The sequence below is a fragment of the Microcaecilia unicolor genome, chromosome 2 (genome assembly GCF_901765095.1).
Source record: "Microcaecilia unicolor chromosome 2, aMicUni1.1, whole genome shotgun sequence".
NCBI classification, from domain to species: domain Eukaryota; kingdom Metazoa; phylum Chordata; class Amphibia; order Gymnophiona; family Siphonopidae; genus Microcaecilia; species Microcaecilia unicolor.
In genome coordinates, this window is record NC_044032.1 from 578,936,442 (window position 1) to 578,959,981 (window position 23,540).

General features: G+C 40.6%; 1 long non-coding RNA gene across 1 annotated transcript; it reads right to left on the bottom strand.

Annotated features, from left to right (window-relative positions):
- Positions 1-7,985: 7,985 nt before the first annotated feature.
- On the bottom strand, positions 7,986-23,512 carry LOC115462731. Its single transcript, XR_003940936.1, has 3 exons — positions 23,437-23,512; positions 8,665-8,671; positions 7,986-7,996 (listed from the first exon to the last, which is right to left on the bottom strand). It is a non-coding gene; the product is annotated as an uncharacterized LOC115462731 (long non-coding RNA).
- Between the last annotated feature and the right edge of the window lie 28 nt (positions 23,513-23,540).

Sequence of the window (23,540 nt, forward strand, 5' to 3'; positions counted from 1 at the left end):
AAATGAAATATGCCTAGGCGTATTCTATAAAGTATGCCTAAATTTAAGTGTACTTTATAGAACAAGCCTAAATTTCTACACAGTTTGTAGAATATGCTGAGTGCCCATCTGCATGACTAAATTTAGTCATGGGCAGTTATGCCAAGTAAAACGTGGTTTAAATGCTGACACCTAAATTACATACAAACTGTGTATATTCTATATTGATACACGTAGATTTTAGAAACACCCATGATCCACCCATTCCACGCCTATGGTCATGAATCCTTTCAACTATGTGACATAGAATTTATGTGCATCAGGTTATAGAATAAACTTATAACAGTTCTGCTTGTAAATTCTAATTAATGCCAATTAGTTTCAATAATCATTTGTTAATTGGCAATTATCAGTGCTGATTGGCTTAACTAATTAAGTAGCACAGCAAATCCAGAATATGACGGGATTTGCACACGCAACTTAAGTCACATTATATAGAATCCTGGGGATAAGGGTGAATTCTATAAATGGAGCCAAAGAAATGCTTAAGTGCTATTGTATAAGCTGCACGTTAAGTTAGGCACAGTTTATAGAATAGTGCTTAAGCCCCGGGGAACACGCTTAAATTTATGCACGTCTATTTGCACCAACAAAAACTTGCACCAACAAAAACTTGCTCAAATTTAGGTGCAGAGCTCCCTTATTCTATAATTGCACATGTAACCAAAAATCACACCCACGATCAATCCCAAACTACCCATGTCCCTCCCATTTCCGTGCCCCCCTTTTCAGGTTGCACATAAATGCCAATTCAATCTAATTAGTGTCAATAATTGCACTTTTCAGCAAAGACCATGGATAAGTCAGTTGCGCAACAATGAATTCCTGAACCACCATCCTAAAGAAAATCAAATCCAGATATTTTTGAAGATGTCTAACAAGTTGCAATTTATACATCATATCCAAGCTCACTTCAAAAAATGTGCTTCTAAGGTGAATCGAGCAACAAGCTCAAATCCTTTATCAGCAATGGGAGAGTGCTATTGTCTAATTCCACACTGATGGGAATCGCATCCAAGTCCTGCAGACTCTCCCCAGTTCTACTGTTGCTCTTCTTGCTTCTTACCCAAATCTACATTTCCGGCTCTAGCAGGATTCTTCCTCTGAAAAGAAATCATGGGACCATATTAAACCCTTGATGGTCAGCTGCCAGCTGGCAAGGGTAAAAAGAAATACTGGATATTCGATACTGGTATCCAGGTGTCAAATGGTACTGAATATCCATGAATCAGCACTGACTGCTAACTGGATAGTGAATTGGAGAAAGTTAGGATAGCCTTTCTGCTACCTCTCTCCCACCTCTCAATCTCATTGTTATAATGAAATGCCTTATTAGATTTTTCACTTTGTTTCAAAACAAATACACATCCTTAATCAACAGGTTTGTGGAAGCGAGTAGTTCACAGTATTATACAAATCTACAATACACTATTACAATGTGTCATATAAATATGTTACTATGATACTGAATGCTAACAGTTTAAAACTTTTTATTTCACCATCTGAATGTAAATGCCTTATGTCAACTGCCAGTTAAAATAGCTCTGCAATTGAACTGTCTCTTCTCTCAGTTACAATTCGCTTTTATTTCGTTCAGCAGCAATATAATTGATATTGATCTTTAAGACTTACTTAATCCTTTTGGTCAATTTTAAGTACATAAATGCCATATGTAATCTGACAGTTATAACAAATCATGTAATTGATCTCTTCTTTAATTGCATTTTTTCTGATGCTACATTTAATGACTGCTATGTAATTGAACTGCCTTTTGTGTTAATTACAATATATGTATTGATTGTTTTGTAAAATTTACATTTTTGTCAATAAAGTTTATTTTGTTAAAACACTACTGAAGTTAGTCTCTCAAAACTCACTGTATGAAGCCTTGTTCATGAAAAAAAATAATTCAAACAAATTATATGAAATTTGTTGTGGTTTGACTTATTTTCTTAGTTCATGTTGGGTTTCTGAATCTTTTTTGCTGAGATAAAGTGTAAAGTCTGAGTTATGAGCTGAAGACAGCCTCTTCTTTACCTGAGACCGAGAACTTGTACAATATAGGGAGTTAATAATCTGACACCTAATCTCACTGAGGTTACAATTATGTTAGATCTACATCCAGCACAGGAGGATTACAATTTTTGTAAAGAAAAAAAAATCCACCCTGAAATAATGGAACGAAGAATGCATTAATTCAATCCCCCTATTCCAATGTTCCCTCTAAGCTGTGCAGGAGTCCTCCACCTGCATTCCTGCTTTAATTTGTTTGCAACAAAAGGAGTATAGCAAATTTTATAAATGATAAACGATATATTGTAGACCACGTTGGGTGACATGCTTTCAAAAGGGTAGGTAATTGTAATAAATAAATAAATAAATAAATAAATATTGTGTTGTTTTGTTTTTTATTATATCACCAGGGAACTGGTGAGCTGTCTTAAGAGCATGTCACATACTGCTGATGTTCTCATTTAGTGGCTGGAATTACAAGCTAAGATGCTGAATATGTAGTGTTAATTGCATAATTCAACTTGCTGATGTTTTTTGGCATTTGAAATAAATGTATATTTAAAAGTTACCGTGGTTGTAATTTTTTCAGCTTAAAACACATTTCACATTGTGATTATATTATTTTTCAGCTGCAGAGACTGAAGGAAACATAGAAACAGAGTAAATGAAGCCAGATAAAGACCACACGGCCAATTCAGTCTGCCATCCACACCAACTACTAAGCTCTACAATTCTTTCTTCTCCCTCAGAGATCCCTTGTATTTTTCTCATGCTTTTTTGAATTCTGATACCATCCTCATCTTCTCCACCTCCACTGAGGCTGTTTTAGACATTTATCACCCTTTCCTTCATTCCTTAGATTACTCAGGGGTCAATCCTATTTCAATTTCATCCTATGCCCCCTTGTTTGAGAGCTTCCTTTCACTTGAAAGATGCCCGTCACCTGTACATTTATACCATGGGGGTATTTAAATGTCTTAATCATATTTCTGTCTCACCTTTTTTGCATTGTGAAACAATCCATGACCATCTAAACTTCAGGAAATCACTAAAAACCACCCTCTTCAAAAAGGCTTACCTCACCGATCCAACATAAATCCCCACACCCAGCAACACAACATAGCCAATGATCATACTGGACAATGTACAATCTTCATCCCTTCCATCATCACGGTGCCTCATACACACCTACCTTACTTCGACCACAATATAACTTGTATTTGTTATCAACCGACTGGCGAACGCCTTTATGGTACTATGTAAGCCACATTGAGCCTGCAAATAAGTGGGAAAATGTGGGGTACAAATGTAACAAATAAAAAATACAAATTTAGACCTCTGTTTAGTAAGGTGCACTAGTGTTTTTAGTGCATGCACAAAATTAGCGTGCGCTAAATGTGTAGGAATATTGTAGGTGCCTATACAATTAGCGCACGCTAATGGTTAGCGTGCACTAAAAGCACTAATGTGCCTCTAGCGCGGCTTAGCAAACAGGGCCCTTAAGTCTGTTTCCATGTGCTTCAGGATGAAGACCACCAACCATTTTAGGTATTCCTCTCTGGATCGATGGCATCCTGCTTATATGCCTTTTTAAAAAATTAATAATTTCAAGATGTACATTAGAGTAAAATGCAAACGTAATGCACAAAAGAAAAGTTACCAAAAATCAAAAGAACCTAATTCAAGAAAAAAAAACCCAAAACAATAAAACCAAAGGGGGAAATATTCAGCTGGTGGCTGTAAGGGTTGCCTTAAACACTGACTGGTGCCAGCTAAATTAGCCCTGGATATTCAGTGCTGGTTCCTATCTGGGCACTGGCACTAAATATCCGGGTCTTTCATGGCAACCAGAAGCTATTCAGGTATGGATGATTTTCACTGCCGTACCTTCATATCTAATCAGGCACAGTTAGAGTCGCTATCTATGTGGTTCAAAATGCCCAGTTACCTATGTATGCACCAGTGATTGTGCCAGTGCCCGCATTTCTCCCATCTCTCCCCTGACTCCACTCATGTACCTTCTCAACACTAACTGGACTATGCCCTGGATGTCAGAGCAGATAATTGGCAGCACTGTCCAGTTAAGTGCTGCTTAGTATCTGTTTCTGGGCCAGGAGCCTCTGCTGCCTAGGTAAATTGTTTTGACCATCAACTTCAAGCACCCATAACTTAACAAGATAAAATATATCCAGAAGGCAGCTCAAGAAGAAAAATAGAAAGTGAATACTTACACAGTTTAGATCCCTTAACTAATTATTACCCCATAATTACTCCGCAACCAACACAGACATCCCACCTGCAGACAAACTTGCCAAATACTTCAATGAAAAAATTGTAAACCTACGCAACACGCTACCTCAAAACATCACTGGCATCGAAAACTTCATCGAATGTCTGGAGCCAACCCCCGGTGAACACCCAGAAGACAGACTCTGGACAAGCTTCGCTCCCCTCACTGCTAAAACAGTCAACCAAGCACTTAAAAGGTTCTCTAAGTCTCACTGTAAACTGGATACCTGCCCCAGTTACCTATTAAAATCCGCTCCCCACCGCTTCATAGCAGACCTCACATCCCACTTAAACGATATGCTTCAACATGGTCTCTTCCCTAAGGAAAATGGCAACATCCTACTCACCCCAATACCAAAAGATACCAATAAAAAAACAGATGATATCACCAACTACCGCCCAGTAGCTTCAGTCCCACTGGTAGTCAAACTGATGGAAAGTGTGGTAACCAAACAACTCACTGACTACATAAATTCACAATACTACACGAATCACAATCAGGATTCCGCTCTAACCACAGCACCGAAACAGTACTAATTACCCTCTTAGCCAAATATAAACAAGAAATTGCAACAGGCAAAAGCGTACTTCTCTTGCAATTCGACATGTCTAGTGCGTTCGACATGGTGAACCATAATACTACTAAACATCCTAGACTACTTCGGGATTGGTGGAAGTGTACTTAACTGGATCAAGGGCTTCCTAACGACTAGAACATACCAAGTGAAATCGAAATCGACCATATCATCACCATGGAAAGCAGACTGTGGAGTACCTCAAGGATCGCCACTATCACGGCTCCTATTCACCTAATGATGACCCCACTAGCCAAGTCTCTATCCAATCAAGGCCTTAACCCTTTCATATATGCTGACGACATCACTTTGTATATCCCTCAAACCCACCAACATAACCACCCCAAATTACACCCTCCCTATCTCAGACAACCTGAAAAGTCTCGGAGTTACAATCAACCGAAATCTCACACTAGAGAGTCAAGTGAAAGCTACAACAAAGAAAATGTTTCACTCAATGTGGAAGCTCCAACTAGTGAAACCTTTTTTTCCCGAGCGAAATATTTCGCAAATTGGTACAATCCATGGTACTAAGCCATCTAGATTACTGTAATGGAATCTATGCAGGATGTAAAGAACAAATCATAAAGAAACTTCAAACTGCTCAAAACACAGCAGCCAGGCTTATATTCAGAAATACAAGATTTGAAAGTGCCAAACTTCTACGAGAAAAATTACACTGGCTCCCAATCAAAGAATGTATTGTGTTCAAAATCTGCACCCTGGTTCGTAAATCATCTATGGCAATGCCCCGGGATACATGACAGACCTCATAGACCTACCAACCAGAAACACAACAAGATCAACACGAACATACCTAAATCTCCACCACCTAAGCTGCAAAGGACTCAAATACAAATCAACCTATGCATCCAGCTTCTCTTACATAAGCACGCAACTATGGAACGTGCTACCAATCGCTGTGAAAACAACATACGACCACCTAAACTTCTGGAAACTCCTAAAGACTAACCTGTTCAAAAAGGCATACCCTAATGATCCAACCTAAATGCCTTTACCCCGCAATATAACAATATAAAAGTTCATACTGGATATAACCTAACTTTTCCTCCTTATGACCCCCAATGTGTTTATCACACTTGATCATTACTTTACCATAACCCCACTTTGTATTTGTTCATACCGGTATTGGCAATCGCCTGTACTGTACTATCCTGCTTATAATCAAAATAGAAAAACGCCTATATTGTGACCCAAATCGGGAGACAGACGTTTATCTCACAAAAACGAATAAAGCGGTATAATTGAAAGCTGAATTTGGACGTTTTCAACTGCACTCCGTCGCGGATGCGGACAAAGTTGATGGGGGCATGTCGAAGGCGTGGTGAAGGCGGAACTGGGGCGTGGTTATCGGCCAATCAGAGATGGGCGCCTTTCGCCGATAATGGAAAAAAAATATGTGTTTTTAGCGAGAATTTAGGGCACTTTTCCTGGACCCTGTTTTTCCACGAATAAGGCCCCAAAAAGTTCCCTAAATGACCAGATGACCACTGGAGGGAATCGGGGATGACCTCCCCTGACTCCCCCAGTGGTCACAAACCCCCTCCCACCACAAAATATGCCGTTTCACAACTTTTTATTTTCACCCTCAAATGTCATACCCACCTCCCTGGCAGCAGTATGCAGGTCACTGGAGCAGTTATTAGGGGGTGCAGTGGACTTCAGGCAGGTGGACCCAGGCCCATCCCCCCCACCTGTTTCACTTGTGCTGGTAAATGGGAGCCCTCCAAACCACCCCCAAACCCACTGTACCCACATGTAGGTGCCCCCCTTCACCCCTTAGGGCTATAGTAATGGTGTAGACTTATGGGCAGTGGGTTTTGAGGGGGATTTGAGGGGCTCAACACCCAAGGGAAGGGTGCTATGCACCTAGGAGCTGTTTTACCTTTTTTTTTTTTTGTAAAAGTGCCCCCTAGGGTGGCCGGTTGGTGTCCTGGCATGTGAGGGGGACTAGTGCACTACGAATCCTGGCCCCTCCCACGAATAAATGTCTTGGAGTTATTCGTTTTTGAGCTGGGCGCTTTCGGTTTCCATTATCACTGAAAAACAAAAACGTCCAGCTCAAAAAAAGATAAACGTCCATATTTTTCGAAAATACGATTCGGTCCGCCCCTTCACGGACTCGTTCTCAGAGATAAATGCCCATGGAGATAGACGTTTCCGTTCGATTATGCCCCTCCATGTAAGCCACATTGAGCCTGCAAATAGGTGGGAAAATGTGGGATACAAATGTAACAAATAAATAAATAAATAAATAAATAAATAAGCTATCTGCAACCAATGACACTATCAAGCAATATCATCATCAAGAAGAAATATCTGTACCCCTTTAGTGTGAAGAAAATTCTCAACTGAGAAGGGTCCAAAACAAAAACTTACTTCCATCTAAGGAGATCCAGTATATACATGGAAATCTTAAGGCCCCTAAGGCCAGGATCTGAGTTTTCATCTTCCGAAATGCACACCTTCTCAGCTCTGTGGCATGAGCCATGTCAGGAAAGAATGATATCCTTTGGCCAGAAAACAAACAAATCCCTAATATTTAAAAAATCAAACTTTTATCTTGGTTGGAAACAAATGAAACTCAGAGGTTAACTATCTGTTCAACAATATCATGCAAGGTTTCAAAAAATGCAGACAGATCAATACTGTCTACTTTAGCCACCACATTTCAGCCTCCCTCTGCTTCATTTTTTCAAAGAAATATTACCTGTAAGATGTCTATTTTCTCAAAGAAGAAACTAAATGTAGATTCTTGAGAGGTGTCGTGGGTTGTATTGGTGAGGTCCTAGCTACAGGGCTCAAAGATGGACCTAACTCTGGCGAAGAGATGTTTAACTCTCATACAGCTGAGTGCCCTTGTCAATGAAGCTTGCACAGGGCCTATAACCTTGGGAGAGGAGGCCACCAAATTTAGTTTCCTCTTCCCCATAATTGCTCCTATTACAGCAATGAAATCTACAAATCTTATCAAACAAGTTCACCAGACTCTTCCCAATGTCAAAGTTAGATCCCACGCTACTGCGCCTTTATAAAAGACCCCCCTCAAAGATTAGTGCCTTTTATAGAATGGCATTGATCGCCAGGACTTATGCCTGCTGAAACCAGATGTAATTCCAGGTGTCCAATTTGGGTGCACATCACCAATATTCTAGAACACTGTGCAAATTTTAGGAATGCTCCTGATCTACCCATGCACCTCCCATGGCCATTCCTCCTTATGGGTTGTGCACTATGGGATTTGGGCGCACATTGTTATTGGATAGCGTGCAGCAAGATGTGTGCACAAATTCAAATTGGTGCCAATCAGTGTCAATTAACACCCAATTATTGGCACTACTTTGCTCATTAGCCAATTTAGTTGGGTGCACATCTGCCTCCAATTTTGGGTGCCATATTTAGAATCCAGGGGCAAGTGCTTAACTCAAATTAATAAATCAAATTCAAGGTTCCAAAATCTTTAAAGTGGGAGCCCCACAGTCAATGCTATAATGCTAGCGAGAACTTATATCGCAGTTTTAATAAAAAAATGCAATATGAATATCTACCAATTTCTCAAGACATCAGTGGTAACTCGTTTCACATAGGATCACATTCCTATAATTTACCCACTTCCTCATCTGTCTTACACAAATTTATCTACTTAAAGAACTATTTTAATCATTTTCAACAATTCTGAGAGATTGCTCAATTATAAAGAACAAAAGTGGATTTTTGATTTAAACACCTTTTTTCTCAAGGGTTTGAATTTAGAAATAGATTGAGCTGTTTTAATATGAATGGGGAAGCTTTTTTGCGATTAGAGGCTGGGTCAGGTGATTTTGCCATGAGTATCTAATTAATTAATATGACGGCTCCTTTAGAGCAAGCGCCATTTTGGTTTTTATGGAGGAAGGTACAGGTATGCAGGTTAAAAGCTTTTTTGATTTACCACTACTTTTGAAGATACATTATGCATTTTTAACAGAATATCTTTTGTTTCAGAGACAGAGGATTAACCCTGATGCAGCCTGATTGGCAAAATATGACTCATGTTGGTTGCAGGTCTCTCTGTGCAAGTTAAGTAAAGATATTTTATTATAAATTGTTGAAAGTGATTAAAATAGTTCTTTAAGTAAATACATTTGTGTAAGACCGATGGGGAAGTGGGTAAATCATAGGACTGTGATCCTATGTGAAATGAGTTACCACTGAGGTCTTGAAAAAAATTGGTAGATGTTCATATTGCATTTCCTGATTAAAACTGCAATATAAGTTCATGCTAGTGTTGAGCATATTATAGCATTAACTCAATTAATAAGCATTAATATGTACTAATGTACATTAATTAACAGACATTAGTAAACAGAGTCCTTAATTTGCTGTACATCATCTGAATTGTTTTTCAAAAAAGCACATAATAAATCAGGATAGATAAATAAAAATATTTGAATCTTCGTCTTCCACAGCCTACTTATACAACACCTTCAGCTCACTCAGGATTCAGAAAACACCCGGAGAATTACTGCATGAACTGATTTCCAATGACATCCTAGCTGGGGCATCTGGTTGGTGTGACGACATTCACATTCCTTTCACGTAGTGCAACAGCTTCAAAAATTTCACCAATGGCAAATCAGAGCCTCCCAAGTGCTGTTCATCAAATACTAGGCAATACCCTGACCAACTGCATAAATGACTCAGGTAACCCATACTCCTACTTGCTGCAAGCTGTGACAAAAAAGATAACTTGAATCAGCTTGAGTAAAAGTCAATAAATTAAAAGGATGTGCAGAATGCAACCCCCAGTCCTGAGTGCCTTTGTAACTCTTGCCCAACAAACCATATGCACTACCTGCCATATGCTTTGACCTATTTGAGGATGAATCTTCTTCATTGTCCCCCCTGCAAACCCCAGAGAATGACAGAGGCTGAACCCAGTGCCATGTTAATCATGACAGCCATGGATATGGCCATGCTGCCTGACATGAATATTTATTTATTTGTAGCATTTGTATCCCACATTTTCCCACCAATTTGCAGGCTCAATGTGGCTTACATTTGCCGTAATGGCGGTTGCCATTTCCGGTTAACAGAATTACAAATGGTATTGCGTTAAGGTACATACATACATGGTAGCATACATGGAACATCACATATATGGAATATATCATGGTATATATATATATATATATATATATATATATATATATATATATATATATATATATATCATGTGTGTACATTCATGGTCAAGAAGAATACATTACGGTATTGCTTGAATATATAGCATGCTCTGTTTTATTTTGGGTGGAATTTGCTAACGAACACAGACGCGTTGCTCCAAAACATATTTCTAAGCTGTGCCTGACTGGACCTTTGCTTTCTTATCTAAAGATAAATTATATTTGTGATTCATTTGAGCAACATTACTCCAATTGACCCCTGACACAGGCATTTGTATGCTGAGACATGGTCCGTGTCAGGTCCTTTGATTAAAGATCTCTTGATTGTTCCAGTCCTGAAGGCCTTTTTTTTTTTTTAGTGTTGTCTCTGTTCATTGTGCTTCTTGACCCTCTCTTTTGCTATCTGGCACAAATATAGCATAAACACTTAACAGAACATTTAGAAAAAGAAATGTTATCACTAATAATATAAGTGCATTCCTTTTTATTCGAAAACCATGTAAAATTCTATGATACAATACATTGCCATAAAATTGAAAAGAGGTAATAACAAAACTAAAAGAACAACTAAAGATTCACTGGAGTCAAGTTGACATTGGTGGATTAACTATATTGTTTCAAAATCCTCAGTAGCCAGTCAGAGGTAATCACCATGAAAATAGCACATATTTCAGAATATAAGTAGTTTTTATGCCCTGTACTGCAGTGGCGTAGCCAGACCTGACATTTGTTTTTTTTTTTTGGGGGGGGGAGGCAGAGTTATCTTGGGGAGGGGGGCACTAGGCATATAGGTGTGAGTAGTTCTTGACATACTCCTACATAATTCCATACAGTGCACTTGATGATGGATTTCTAAGTAAACAGTCTGTCCCGCATCAATATAAAACCTACATATACTTATGGAAATTTTGGAGACATTGACAGCTGAGGGGAGATATGATATAGTTCTCCAAAATCCTGAGTGGAGTAGAATAGGTAAACGTGAATTGATTGTTTATTCTCTCAAAAGGTACAAAGACTAGGGGACACTCAATGAAGTTACATGGTAATACTTTTTAAATCAACAGGAGGAAATGTTATTTCCTCAATGAATAGTTAAGCTCTGGAACACATTGCTAGAGAATGTGGTAACAGTAGTTAGTGTAGCTGGGTTTAAAAAAGGTTTAGGCAAATTTCTGAAGGAAAAGTCCATAAACTGCTATTAAGGTGGATATGGGAAAGTCACTACTTATCCCTGGGGTTGGCAGCATGGAATCTGGTTACTTGTTGGGATTCTGCCAGGCACTCGTGACCTGGATTGGCCATTGCTGGAAGCAGCATACTGGGCTAGATGGGCCATTGGTCTGGTGCAGTATGGCTATGATTATGTTCTTATATAAAGCAGAAAAACGACATTTTCCCAGGAACTCACCATATTAAAAAACAAATTCAGATTTTGGTGTCATCTCAGTAAAAACATAAACCCTCTCCAGTTCCAAGCTTATTGTGAAGTACCTGTAATAGAAAACCTAGAAAAATACCTCAGTACCTATAGAGCTAATCTACTTACTATGCCACCTCAGTAACGCCAACACACAGTCCCTCTACTGCAATCACTGTACACAAGTTTGTGCAAAAACACACTCAGAACCTTACCATAATAGCATTAACTCCCAGGACTCAAAAGCAACAACCTTACTTGTGAAAAGGCAGCACTTTAAATATCACTCCAGGCCTTAAATCACCAATACACTACCTAGTGAGAGAAAAAAAAAAAAAAGGAAAAACAGGACTCCAGCCAGATCTCTATACAGACTCTACATGCTAGCAGAATACCACACCTTGGTTACACATGAAAAATATGGCACAAGGGACCAGAGTTCACTAAGAGATATAAAGACAAAAACTGAACTGGAAACCTCAAGAAGTCAGACATGGCATACAGCAATACAAGTGAAACTGAAACTGAAATTGAAAATATCAGAGATGTGCATTTCCAAAAGCTGATATATTCTAATTAATAAATTCAGAATAAAATACCTATCTTTGTTGTCTTAAGTATTTTATTTTTCTACTCACTTTGGTCCCAGTGTCTCTTTTCTGCATTTCTCTGTTTTTTTCTTGTCTTTGCAATGTCTCCTGTCCTTTTGACATTACTTCTCTCTCCATGTCCACCATCCTCCTTCTGCATCCTTATCTGTTCTGTCCAACATCTCCCCTCTGTGTCCCTGTTCCTATCTTTCCTCTCTAGCTTCAGCATCTGCCCTCTGAGTGTCCTGATCTATCCCTTATATTCAGCAGCTCTCCTGTGTGTCGCTGTCTTGCCCTGTGCTGCATTTCCCTCTCTGTGTCTCTCTCCTTCTCCCCATGTACAGCATTGCCCCTCTGTGCCCTTCTCCCTCTCTCTATGTCCTAACCCCCCTGTGTCCAGCATAGCCCTTCTGTGTCAATATCCCCCTATATCTAGCATAGTCCTTCTGTGTCCCTATCACTCCCTGTGTCCAGCATAGACTTTCTGTGCCCCTATCTCCTCCTGTGTCCAGCATAGCCCTATAGCCCTTCTGTGTTCTTATCTGCCCCCATGTCCAGCATTGCCCCTCTGTGTCCCTATCCTTTCTCCCGCCATACCCATCACCTCTTATCTATCTCCCTGTCCCTACCCTCTCGCTTCCATTTTCCTCCCTCACCCCCTACCCTGGGGCTAGTATCCCTCTCTCTTCTCTCCCTCCCCCCACTCACAGTTCAGTATGTCTCTTCCTGGTTCTCCAGTGTCTCTCCCTCTCTCTTCCATCTAGCATTTCCCCCCCTTTCTTCCCCTTCCCTAGTCTTTCTCTCTTCTTTCCACCCCTCTAAGCTGATCCAACATCTATCCCTCTCTCCCTATTCCGGTTCAGCACCTCTTCCTGTCTATCTATCCCTCCCTCCCTCCCTAACCCCGTGGAACAGAGCAGCCCTTAGTTCTCCCTCCCCAAGTCAAACACCTCTGTGCCCCTCCCTCTCGCTGGCAGGTCCAGCATTTCTCCTCTTTCCTTTTTTCCCTGCCCCAATGGTTCAAACTTCTCTCCCTCCCTCCTGCTCCCTGCTGCTGCTAACTTGCATTGTTCACTGCCAGTAGGGACACCACAGCGAGCCTCAGGGCCTTGGTTCTTCCCAAGGAGGTTTTATGACATGATCATATCTAGCTCATTCTGTGGGTTGAAGACAGTGGGCAGAGCTTCCTGCCATATTGTGTGACCCCCATACAGATGCTATTGAAAACAGTAGCAAACTTGTGATGTTTATGACTGCTTATGTGTGTTTTTTTTATTTGAAGGTTCCCATACATAACGAGGGTTTTTTTAAAAATCTCTGGGGGGTCCTGGAGCATGAGCCGCAGTCCCTGGGTGTGGGTGCTCTGGAGCGGCAGACTTGTTTATGGATCCACGAGAGGCTTGATTTAGAAATGTTAAATAGTAGTAGTAGTAGTAGGCTTGATTTAGGAGGCAGCTTTATGAAAGGCCCCAGCTCTGCTTAAGCCTCAGGACCAAGTTGTGGGAACCCCACCAGAAGTAAAAAAAAAAGAAAAATCCCATCAGGTTACAAATAAATAAAAAAGTTGTCAAATTAAAAAAAAAATCCCACACATAGGCAGTCAAAAACCTCATAAGTTTGCTATTGTTTTAAATAGTGTCTGTGAATGTTTGGGGGTCACACAATATGGCAGCAAGTTCCGCCCATTGGCTTCAGCCCACAGAATGGGCTAGTTAGGCTCATGCCATCTCCTGTCACAAAACCTACTTGGGAAGAACCGAGGCCCAGAGGCTGCTCCTTTCAATCACTGCAGTGTCTCTACTGGCAGTGAACAATGCAGATTAGCAGCACCATTGGGTCACGAGGAGTGAATGAGACACCAGACCAGGGGCAGGAGGAACGGGAGACAGAAACTGGACCATACAGGTTGTGGTGTGGGGGATACCTGACAAGATAAGCCTGGACACTGGGGGGGGGGGCTGAGTCAAGATTAAAGGGGGCCTGGACCCCCGAGACTCCCCCATGGCTACGCCCCTGCTCCCCTGCTCCACTCACAAAACCTTTCATATTCAAAGACTGCTCTTCAGGGAACATGACCCATGTATTCAGGGCCGACCCAAGGATATACAATACCCTAGGTGAACTTTCAATTGTGCATCCCCTCTTCCTGGGTGGCTCAAGGGCCTACCCCTTATGTAGTCCAGTATTTTCCCATCCCATGCCTTCCCTTCCCTACTTCCTGTCCATGTTCAGCATCTCCCATTGTCCTCCCTATCTGCGCAGGTGTTTAGCATCTCCTCCTCTCCTATCTATTCTCCCAGGTGTCCAGCAGCTCTCCTCGCCTTCCCATTCCCTGCAAGATATCCAGCATTTTCTTTCCCTTCCCTACCACCTCAGTTCTCCAGCATCTCCCCTTTCCTACCCCACCCCATGTCCAACATTTTCTCTTTTCTTCCCTCAGGTTTCTGGTATCTATATCCTTCTCTACATCTTCCTCAGGGGTCCAGCATCTTCCTCCTTCCCTACAGTCCTCCTCCAAAGTATCCAGCAGCTCCCTGCTCTTACTTCCCCCTGTCACCACTGCTGCTGCCGCCCTATGTCTATCCTTCAACTAACCTGCCTAGTTGTAGGGCTGGCCCTGCACATAGTTGATTTTTTTATTTTCTCTTGCCATTTCCTAAGGTGAAAGACTTTATAGGAAATGCAAAAGATCAAACAAAAATATCAAAGCAAAGAATTGACTGGCATAGCTCAATACACCTCAGCTGGGCTGATTTATTCAGATGGTTTTATTATGTTGTACCTTCAAAAACCTGAGCACAAAGATGCATGAAAGATAAGTACCCAGATAAATCTCTGTGTCATGTACAATGCAAATATGCAGAATGCTAATGCCTTGACTGAGGGTGTAGATCTGGAGTTTTCTCTGTCTGATCCAGGACAAATCTATCACCTGTTTTCTTTTTTTAACAGTAGAATGGCCATATTGTTCTTGATGCTACTGTACAACATCACTGAAATGAACAGGTTTAGATAATTTAGGGTCCTTTTAACAAGTTGCAGGAAAAGTTGGCCTTAGCGTGCCCTTATTCGGCTTTTTCCCATGTGCTAAGACAATTTTCCTGCAGCCAGAAAATGACTGATCTTCTATTTTCTCAATTAATGGCCATGTGCTAATGTTGCCATTAGCACGCAGCCATTAACAAAAATTTGCATGTGAGCACTTGCTGCCACCCAGTTTGTAGGTGGTAAGAGCTCATGCACTAATCATACGCTAATCTTTTATCATGCGGTAATATATTGTGCTAATTATTCACAAAAACGCCTACTCTCTGCCCCTCCATAGAAAAAAATTTAAAATACTTAGTATGTGTAGTTTGTGCATGCAAATGTCAAACTTACTGCAGGATGCTTGAGCACGTCCTGCGGTAAGCACTTTTAAGCTGCATTAGCCCCCCTGTTTACTAAGCCACGCCACTGGCTGCCTTGTGGCAGTGTTGACATAGCCCATTCAAAGTGAATGGGATGTATTAGCCGGCAGCTGCTCGTGTGGCTTAGTAAACAGGGGGGTAGGCGTGTATTAGTGCCTAACGCAGTTTAGTATACGAACCTTTTAAGCTGTAGGTGGAATATGCTCTCCTACTTAATCCTTTCTAGTCCATCCCTCTTCCTACCCCTCCCTACATACTCTAATACATCCCTCTTCCTAACCCTCCATTACATTTCCCACACTAAACAATACTCTAATCCCAATACACACCCTCCTCTAATTCCCCTACCTCTACCATCCTCCTTCCTTGCCCATCTTACCTATCCATATCTAAACGACCACCTTTTATTTACTATATTACAGCTACATCCATTCTATATTACTTTGTTAACATGTTGTACTATGTAAGCCGCATTGAACCTGCTAATGAGTGGGAAAGTGCGGGGTATAAGCGTTACAAATAAATAAATAAATAAATAAATAGGTGTTATGATATAATTCAGAGTATATGAACTTTCAACTCCTGTTATCTCAATGTCCTTATGCTTTCGTTTACAATTTGTTTGGGATGTTATGGTGCTTAGACAAATCCTTCCAGGTCTTAACGTTCTCAGTAAATTCAGGCTTAAACTGACTGTTGTGGTCTGTCCATAATAAAAAAAGATTTTTAGGTCTCTAAAACAGACCAAGGACAGTCTTTTACTTCCTCTGAAAGTAACAGACTATACAACACAAACTCAGCACAAAACCTCATAATAAAGATTGCAGTAAGTAGCCATAATAGGTAAAAGAGTTGAACAAGTACATTCTGATAGGCAATTTCACACTTCTGCTTCCCTCAGGATTCAGTAGGCGCTGTGTGCAATTGGTATCATAAGGGAAATGACTCTGTGTTCACATTTGGTTGTTCTGATACTTATGAGAAGATGTAACTCTTATCAGCATTCAGGCACTCTGAGTGAAAACAAATTGTTTAGCTTGTCATAAGTGGGAAACTTATTGAGGTGTCAGAAAACCATTGTGCCCTTATAATACAGCTGAGCTTAAAGACAAGACCTGGACAATGGTTACAAAAAATTAAGAAAAAAAAAGAACTGCACCTTCCCAATTTGGCAAACTGTAAAAAACATTATACTTGTTGGCAGGGGGTGGAATGAAGAAATCTCCATTTGCTTTGAAAAGCAATCAGATGGAAGGCTTGGCTTGGTTATTCAAAATGAAATCCTGAAATTCAAATAAGTTTCCCTATTGAGTTGTTTTTACTTAGAATGACATTGTGGGCTATGAAATTACAGTGTGATGTCTGACGTTCTCCTGCTTCTGGGCTCTTGGAGGGCAATTTTAGAAAGTATTTTGGCACATAAAACAATGTTGTAGTGCAGAAATTGCCTTTTCTAAATTTGCCTGGGGTATAGACACCCTGTACATCCCTGTTTATCCAACCTAGGAGGAAGCGTTCCCTGGGGCAAGTCTATGAAACAGTTTGCACATGTGCATATTTTATAGCATATGTACTTAAACATGTAAAATAAGTCAGGAAATTTGTGCATGTCACAGGTTATGAAAGTGCATACGTGCTTGCTGTGGAGTAATTTAAAAGGAAACTCTGCATGCTTTTGATTGTAAATATGAGCATTATATAGTTGCATTTCTGGTGTATAAGTTAGGTGCCCATTACAAAATCATCTTCCCTAATGACATCTTTTTATTGTGCTGTAGTGTGTGTTGTGTACCAGCATGATTTACATAAACATAAAACATATGAATGTAAGCATTGATATACTGGGACAGACCAAAGATCCATCAAGCCCAGCATCCTTTTTCTAACAGTGGCCAATCCAGGTCACAAGAACCTGGCAAGATCCCAAAACACTGCAATACATTTTATACTGCTTATCCTAGAAATAAGCTGTGGATTTTCCCCAAAGTCCATCTTAATAATGACTTATGGACTTTTCTTTTAGGAAGTTATCCAAACCTTTTTTAAACCCTGCAAAGCTAACTGCTTTTACCACATTCTCTGGCAATTAATTCCAGAGTTTAATTACACATTGAGTGAAGAAATATTTTTTCCAATTTGTTTTAAATTTATAACTTGTAACTTTGTTGCATGCCCCCTGGTCCTAGTATTTTTGGAAAGAGTAAACAAATTGATTCACATCTACCCGTTCCACTCCACTCATTATTTTATAGACCTCTATCATATCTCCCCTCAGCCGTCGCTTCTCCAAACTGAAGAGCCCTAACTGCTTTAGCCTTTCCTCATAGGGAAGTCGTCCCATCCCCTTTATCATTTTTGTCATCCTTCTCTGTTCCTTTTCTAATTCCACTATATCTTTTTTGAGATGAGGCGACCAGAGTTGCACACAGTATTTTCACCATGGAAAGATACAAGGCATTATAACATCCTCATTTTTGTTTTCCATTCCTTTCCTAATAATACCTAACAATCTATTTACTTTTGTAGCCGCCACCGCATACTAAGCAGAGGGTTTCAACATATCATCAACGATGACACCTAGATCTTTTTTTCTGGTTGGTGACTCCTGATGTGGAACCTTGCATCACATAGCTATACTTTGTGTCATCAGCAAATTTAATTACTTCATTAGTTACTCCCATCTCTAGATCATTTGTAAGTATGTGAAAAAGCAGCAGTCCTAGCACTGACTCCTGCAAAACCCTACTGAACCCAAATATAGGTGCTCCCTTCACCCATGAGGGCTATTGTAGTGGTGTACAGTGGGGGCCAGTGGGTTTTGGAGGGCTCAGGGGACAAGATAAGGGGGTAAAGGTGAAATGTGGACCTGGGAGCATTTTCATGAAGTGCACAGAAGTGCCTTCTAGGGTGCCCCATTGCTCTCCTGGGCTGTCCGGGGGACAGTCTACTAAAAATGCTGGCTCCTCCTATAATCAAATGGCATAAATCTCTCTGTTTCACATTTATTCAGATTTATTTTTAGAAAATGGACCAAAAACAAAACATCCAAAGCACAAAACATTGTTCAAAACAGTATTTTTGAAAGAAAAGATAAACGTTTTTCTTTTTTCAAAAATGACCTTCTTTCCTATTTGGATTTTGGACATTTTGTGCAAAATATCCATAGTCAGACTTAGATATCACATGAAAATACCACTCCACATGAGTGAAGAAATCAGGAAAATAGAAACAAAGGGTCAAGGACCAAAGGGGATATGATGTGGATTGTTACCCCACTCCATCTCACTGAGTCATGAGCATAGGAGTGTATAAAGGAACTGAGTAGACATTAGAGAAACTGCAGTAGTTGTGTGAGGAGATAAATGTGGACTGAGTTTAATCAAGAGGAGAATATTTGAGATAAGACCAAGAATATTATAATGCTTCTGTATTGCTCCATGGTGCCACCTCATCTTGAGTATTGCATTCAATTGTAGTCGCTGTAGCTCAAAAACATATAGCGGGATTAAAAAAGATTCAAACAAGAGCGACCAAAATGTTAAAGGGGATGGAACTCCTCCTGTATGAGGAAAGGTTAAAGAGGTTAGGGTTCTTCAGCTTGGAAATGAGATGGCTGAGGGGAGATATAATTGAGGTCTATAAAATCCTTAGTGGTGTAGAACGGATAGAAGTGAATCGATTTTTCACTCTTTCAAAAAGTACAAAGACCAGGGGACAATCGATGAAATTACATGGAAACACTTTTAAAACAAATAGGAGGAAATATTTTTTCACTCAATAGCTCTGGAACTCGCTGCAGGAGCATGTGGTAATAGCAGTTAGTATATCAGGGTTTAAAAAAGGTTTGGACAAGGTCCTGGAGGGAAAAGTCCATAGTCTGTTAATGAGATGGACAGGGGAGAAGCCACTGCTTGCCCCAGGATTGGTAGCATGGAATTTTGCTACTAATTGGTTTCTGCCAGGTACTTGTGACCTAGATTGGCCACTGTTGGAAGCAGGATACTGGGTTAGATGGACCATTGGACTGACCCTGTATGGCTATTCTTATGTTCTTATGTAAACTTAAGTGCCCTGAGATGATTAACTATGTTTGCTCTGTGCTGACCATCTGAAGGAGAGAAAATTGTACAGACCAAGTTGACTGTTTATGAACTGTTTTTCAAGTTACTGTTTAGTAAAGCAAGTCGGAGTTTTTGCAACTCAGACTTCTGACTATTTCTTTGGAGTGAAAGTGCCCAGAGAAAGAGTACCTTCGGTCTACCGCCCCAGCCCATACCCAGCTTGTGAGAGAACCTGCCAGTTGGAGCTGCATGTGTGCTGGCAGAGAAAGAGCCATTCGGAAATTTTGTTTGTGTGTGCCTGCCCAGGACCCCAGGAGGGAAGGGGGAGCTGAGCTGGAGGTGTGTGAACTACCCTGGTGGGCTACATATACTTTTTCTATGAAGAGTTTCCAAATAAAAATGGAAAATGTAGATGCCCTTTCTTCTTCCTATCCATTAGCACCTTTATGAAGTTTTAAAGAAAATTTTCTATTTAAGTAACCACTGACAGTGCACATGTATGATGTCACATAAAATGAATGACACTCATTAGCAATAAGAGTGAAAGTAGAGCAACTTAATTCTACATAATAAATGTCGGTAGATGAAGACCTGTATGGTCCATCCATTCTGCCAAACAAGGTGGCCAGAGTTGTATCTACCACTCTGTGAAAGTTCCACTTCTTTCATGATTAAGCACTGACATCATAAACAAGGCAGTCGGCAACTTCCCTTGCGAACCTCATCTGCGCAGTTATATGATATAATCTTGAAACATAATACCACAATACTGCTGCTTTCAACTCTAAGAATGTTATCCCCTCCCCCACCACTCACTAGTATCATTTATTCACTTATAATCCCTCCACCCCATAGAGATACACAGCACCTACAATTATACCATATGCATTGAATGTAATATTATATACACATAATTAATCAGTATTTCTCACTGCCAATTTTGGGGCACAGACTGTAGAAATTTGCCAGTTACCAGTCATACTTCCCAATTACTTGACTAGCCAATGAAGCCTACTCTAGCCTTGATCTTGATCCAACCTTGCCATTTACAAGATTCAGCCTGTAGAAGTCTGCTCGGCATCAGTCTTACTTTCCATCCTCTGGAGCTGTTGTCAAAGCTCACTCCGGATATGAAGTCACTTAAGTTTTGTTTTGAATTTATTCCATCATTTTCTATGAGGGATCCTTTATTTTCATCCCATGCATTCTGGAATTCCATCACTGTTTGGAATACATTCAAAAGCTAATACACTGTGTGTGTGTGTGTGTGTGTGTGTGTGTGTATATATATAGGCCACTTATTCAGTCTAAAATGCCTAACAGCATGGCAGGTGACTTTATTCTATCTCTGACCAAACTTATAACTGGAGGACCATCTTCTCCAAAACTACTCCACAAGATTGCTTTATGGCCAACCGGGAAACCACCGCAGCAGCCCTCTCTCCCTCCAACCAGACTTGAATTTCTTCTTTCCGTGGTGTATCTGAGCTATGCCAGCCCAGTCGGAAAGCAGACTTGAAAACAAGTCTGCTCTTCCCATTACGATTTTTAAATAGGAAGTTTTATTACTCTATAATTGTTAATAATTTGCCCACTGCTTTTATCTGAAGCACTGTCCTGTTAATTTTAATAAGAAATATACAGAACAAGAATGCAAGGCTAGACACATAATAACAGGAAACTGTCTAATATGAGAAAAATATTCCTGTGACAGCAATGTACTCACACTGTACATTTCAACATTTTAAAGTTCAGAAAAAACTAATAATTATTGTCAATGCCTTCTATATTAATTAGCAGCATTTTTGATTTCCTTATTATGCTTGTTATTTCTCAACAGGTTTTTAAAATTATTTTTATTCAAATGGATTTTGCTCAGATATTTTCAGTAGTTTTCTCGAAACTTCTTTTCCTTTCTACCTTTCTACCCCTGATATCTCACCTTGCATCCAAACCAAAGTTTCAGCGTGCTTGTCTGACATTGCTGCCTGGATGTCTCAACGCCACCTGAAATTAAATATGACCAAAACCGAGCTTCTCATTTTCCCCCCCAAACCCACCTCCCCACTCCCCCCGTTTTCTATTTCTGTTGATGGCTCTCTCATTCTCCCTGTCTCCTCAGCTCGAAACCTTGGGGTCATCTTTGACTCTTCTCTCTCCTTCTCTGCTCATATCCAGCAGACCGCCAAGACCTGTCGTTTCTTTCTTTACAACATCCGTAAAATCTGCCCCTTTCTTTCCGAGCACTCTACCAAAACCCTCATCCACACCCTTGTCACCTCTCGTTTAGACTACTGCAATCTGCTTCTTGCTGGCCTCCCACTTAGTCACCTCTCCCCTCTCCAGTCGGTTCAAAACTCTGCTGCCCGTCTCATCTTCCGCCAGGGTCGCTTTACTCATACTACCCCTCTCCTCAAGACCCTTCATTGGCTCCCTATCCGTTTTCGCATCCTGTTCAAACTTCTTCTGCTAACCTATAAATGTATTCACTCTGCTGCTCCCCAGTATCTCTCCACACTCGTCCTTCCCTACACCCCTTCCCATGCACTTCGCTCCATGGATAAATCCTTCTTATTTTATTTTTATTTATTTATTTGTTACTTATATCCCACATTTTCCCACACATGCAGGCGCAATGTGGCTTACAGAGAATTACATAAGAGTACAATCTTAACAGCTTAGGCAAGCATAAAGAGGTAAATAGGAGGGAAGAAACTAACAAAGTGAACTAAATAGGGTTGGGTACAAGGGATACTTTAATCAACATGGTAAGATGAGGGGTAAGTCTTAGCAAAGAGGAATGTCTTTAATAACTTCTTAAAAAGGGCATGGTCCTCTTGAATTTTAAGGTGACGAGGTAACGTATTCCAGTATTTGGGACTCCAATAACAGAAAGACGAGGCGAAGATTTTCTTATACTTGACTCCCTTACAATTAGGAAAATGGAGGTGGAGATAGGACCTTGCAGCAGGGTTGGCATTTCTGGGCGGAAGGTCAATCAAGGGAACCATGTATTCCGGGGCAGCCCCATAGATGATTTTATGTGTTAGGGAGCAGATCTTAAAAGCAATGCGCTCCTGTACAGGCAGCCAATGAAGTTTAAAGCGCAAGGGGTCTGCGTGTGCAAAACGCCGTTCGTTTAAGATGAGCCTCGCCGCTGTGTTCTGAGCCGTTTGGAAAGTTTTCAATAAGGAGACCTGGCAACCCACATAAATACCGCTACAATAATCCAGGTGGGATAAGACGAGCCAATGGACAAGGGTACGAAACAAGTCTCTGTTCCCTTCTCCACTACTGCCAACTCCAGACTTCGCGCCTTCTGTCTCGCTGCACCCTACGCCTGGAATAAACTTCCTGAGCCCCTACGTCTTGCCCCATCCGTGGCCACCTTTAAATCTAGACTGAAAGCCCACCTCTTTAACATTGCTTTTGACTCGTAACCACTTGTAACCACTTGCCTCCACCTACCCTCCTCTCTTCCTTCCCGTTCACATTAATTGATTTGATTTGCTTACTTTATTTATTTTTTGTCTATTAGATTGTAAGCTCTTTGAGCAGGGACTGTCTTTCTTCTATGTTTGTGCAGCGCTGCGTATGCCTTGTAGCGCTATAGAAATGCTAAATAGTAGTAGTAGTAGTAGTAGTAGTCCTTTGTATTCCTCTTTCTCCATTAGTTGTCTGGTTTCTTATCTGTGTGCGTTTTTTTTTGTACCTTAACAAAATACAGGCTTAAGGATTTAATTCATTACAGGCTAAGGGCTAGATTCAGTAAATGGCACCCAAATTTGAGCACCAAAAAAAAGGGCACCGAGTACTGTTCTATAAACGGGATTCCGAGTTGGGCACTGTGTACAGAATAGCATGCAGTGCCAGGATCTGCGCTCAACTTTTGGGTGTGAGGATTTACACCAACTGAAACTGGTGTAAATCCTCACTGGTAAATTAGGTGCAGATCCC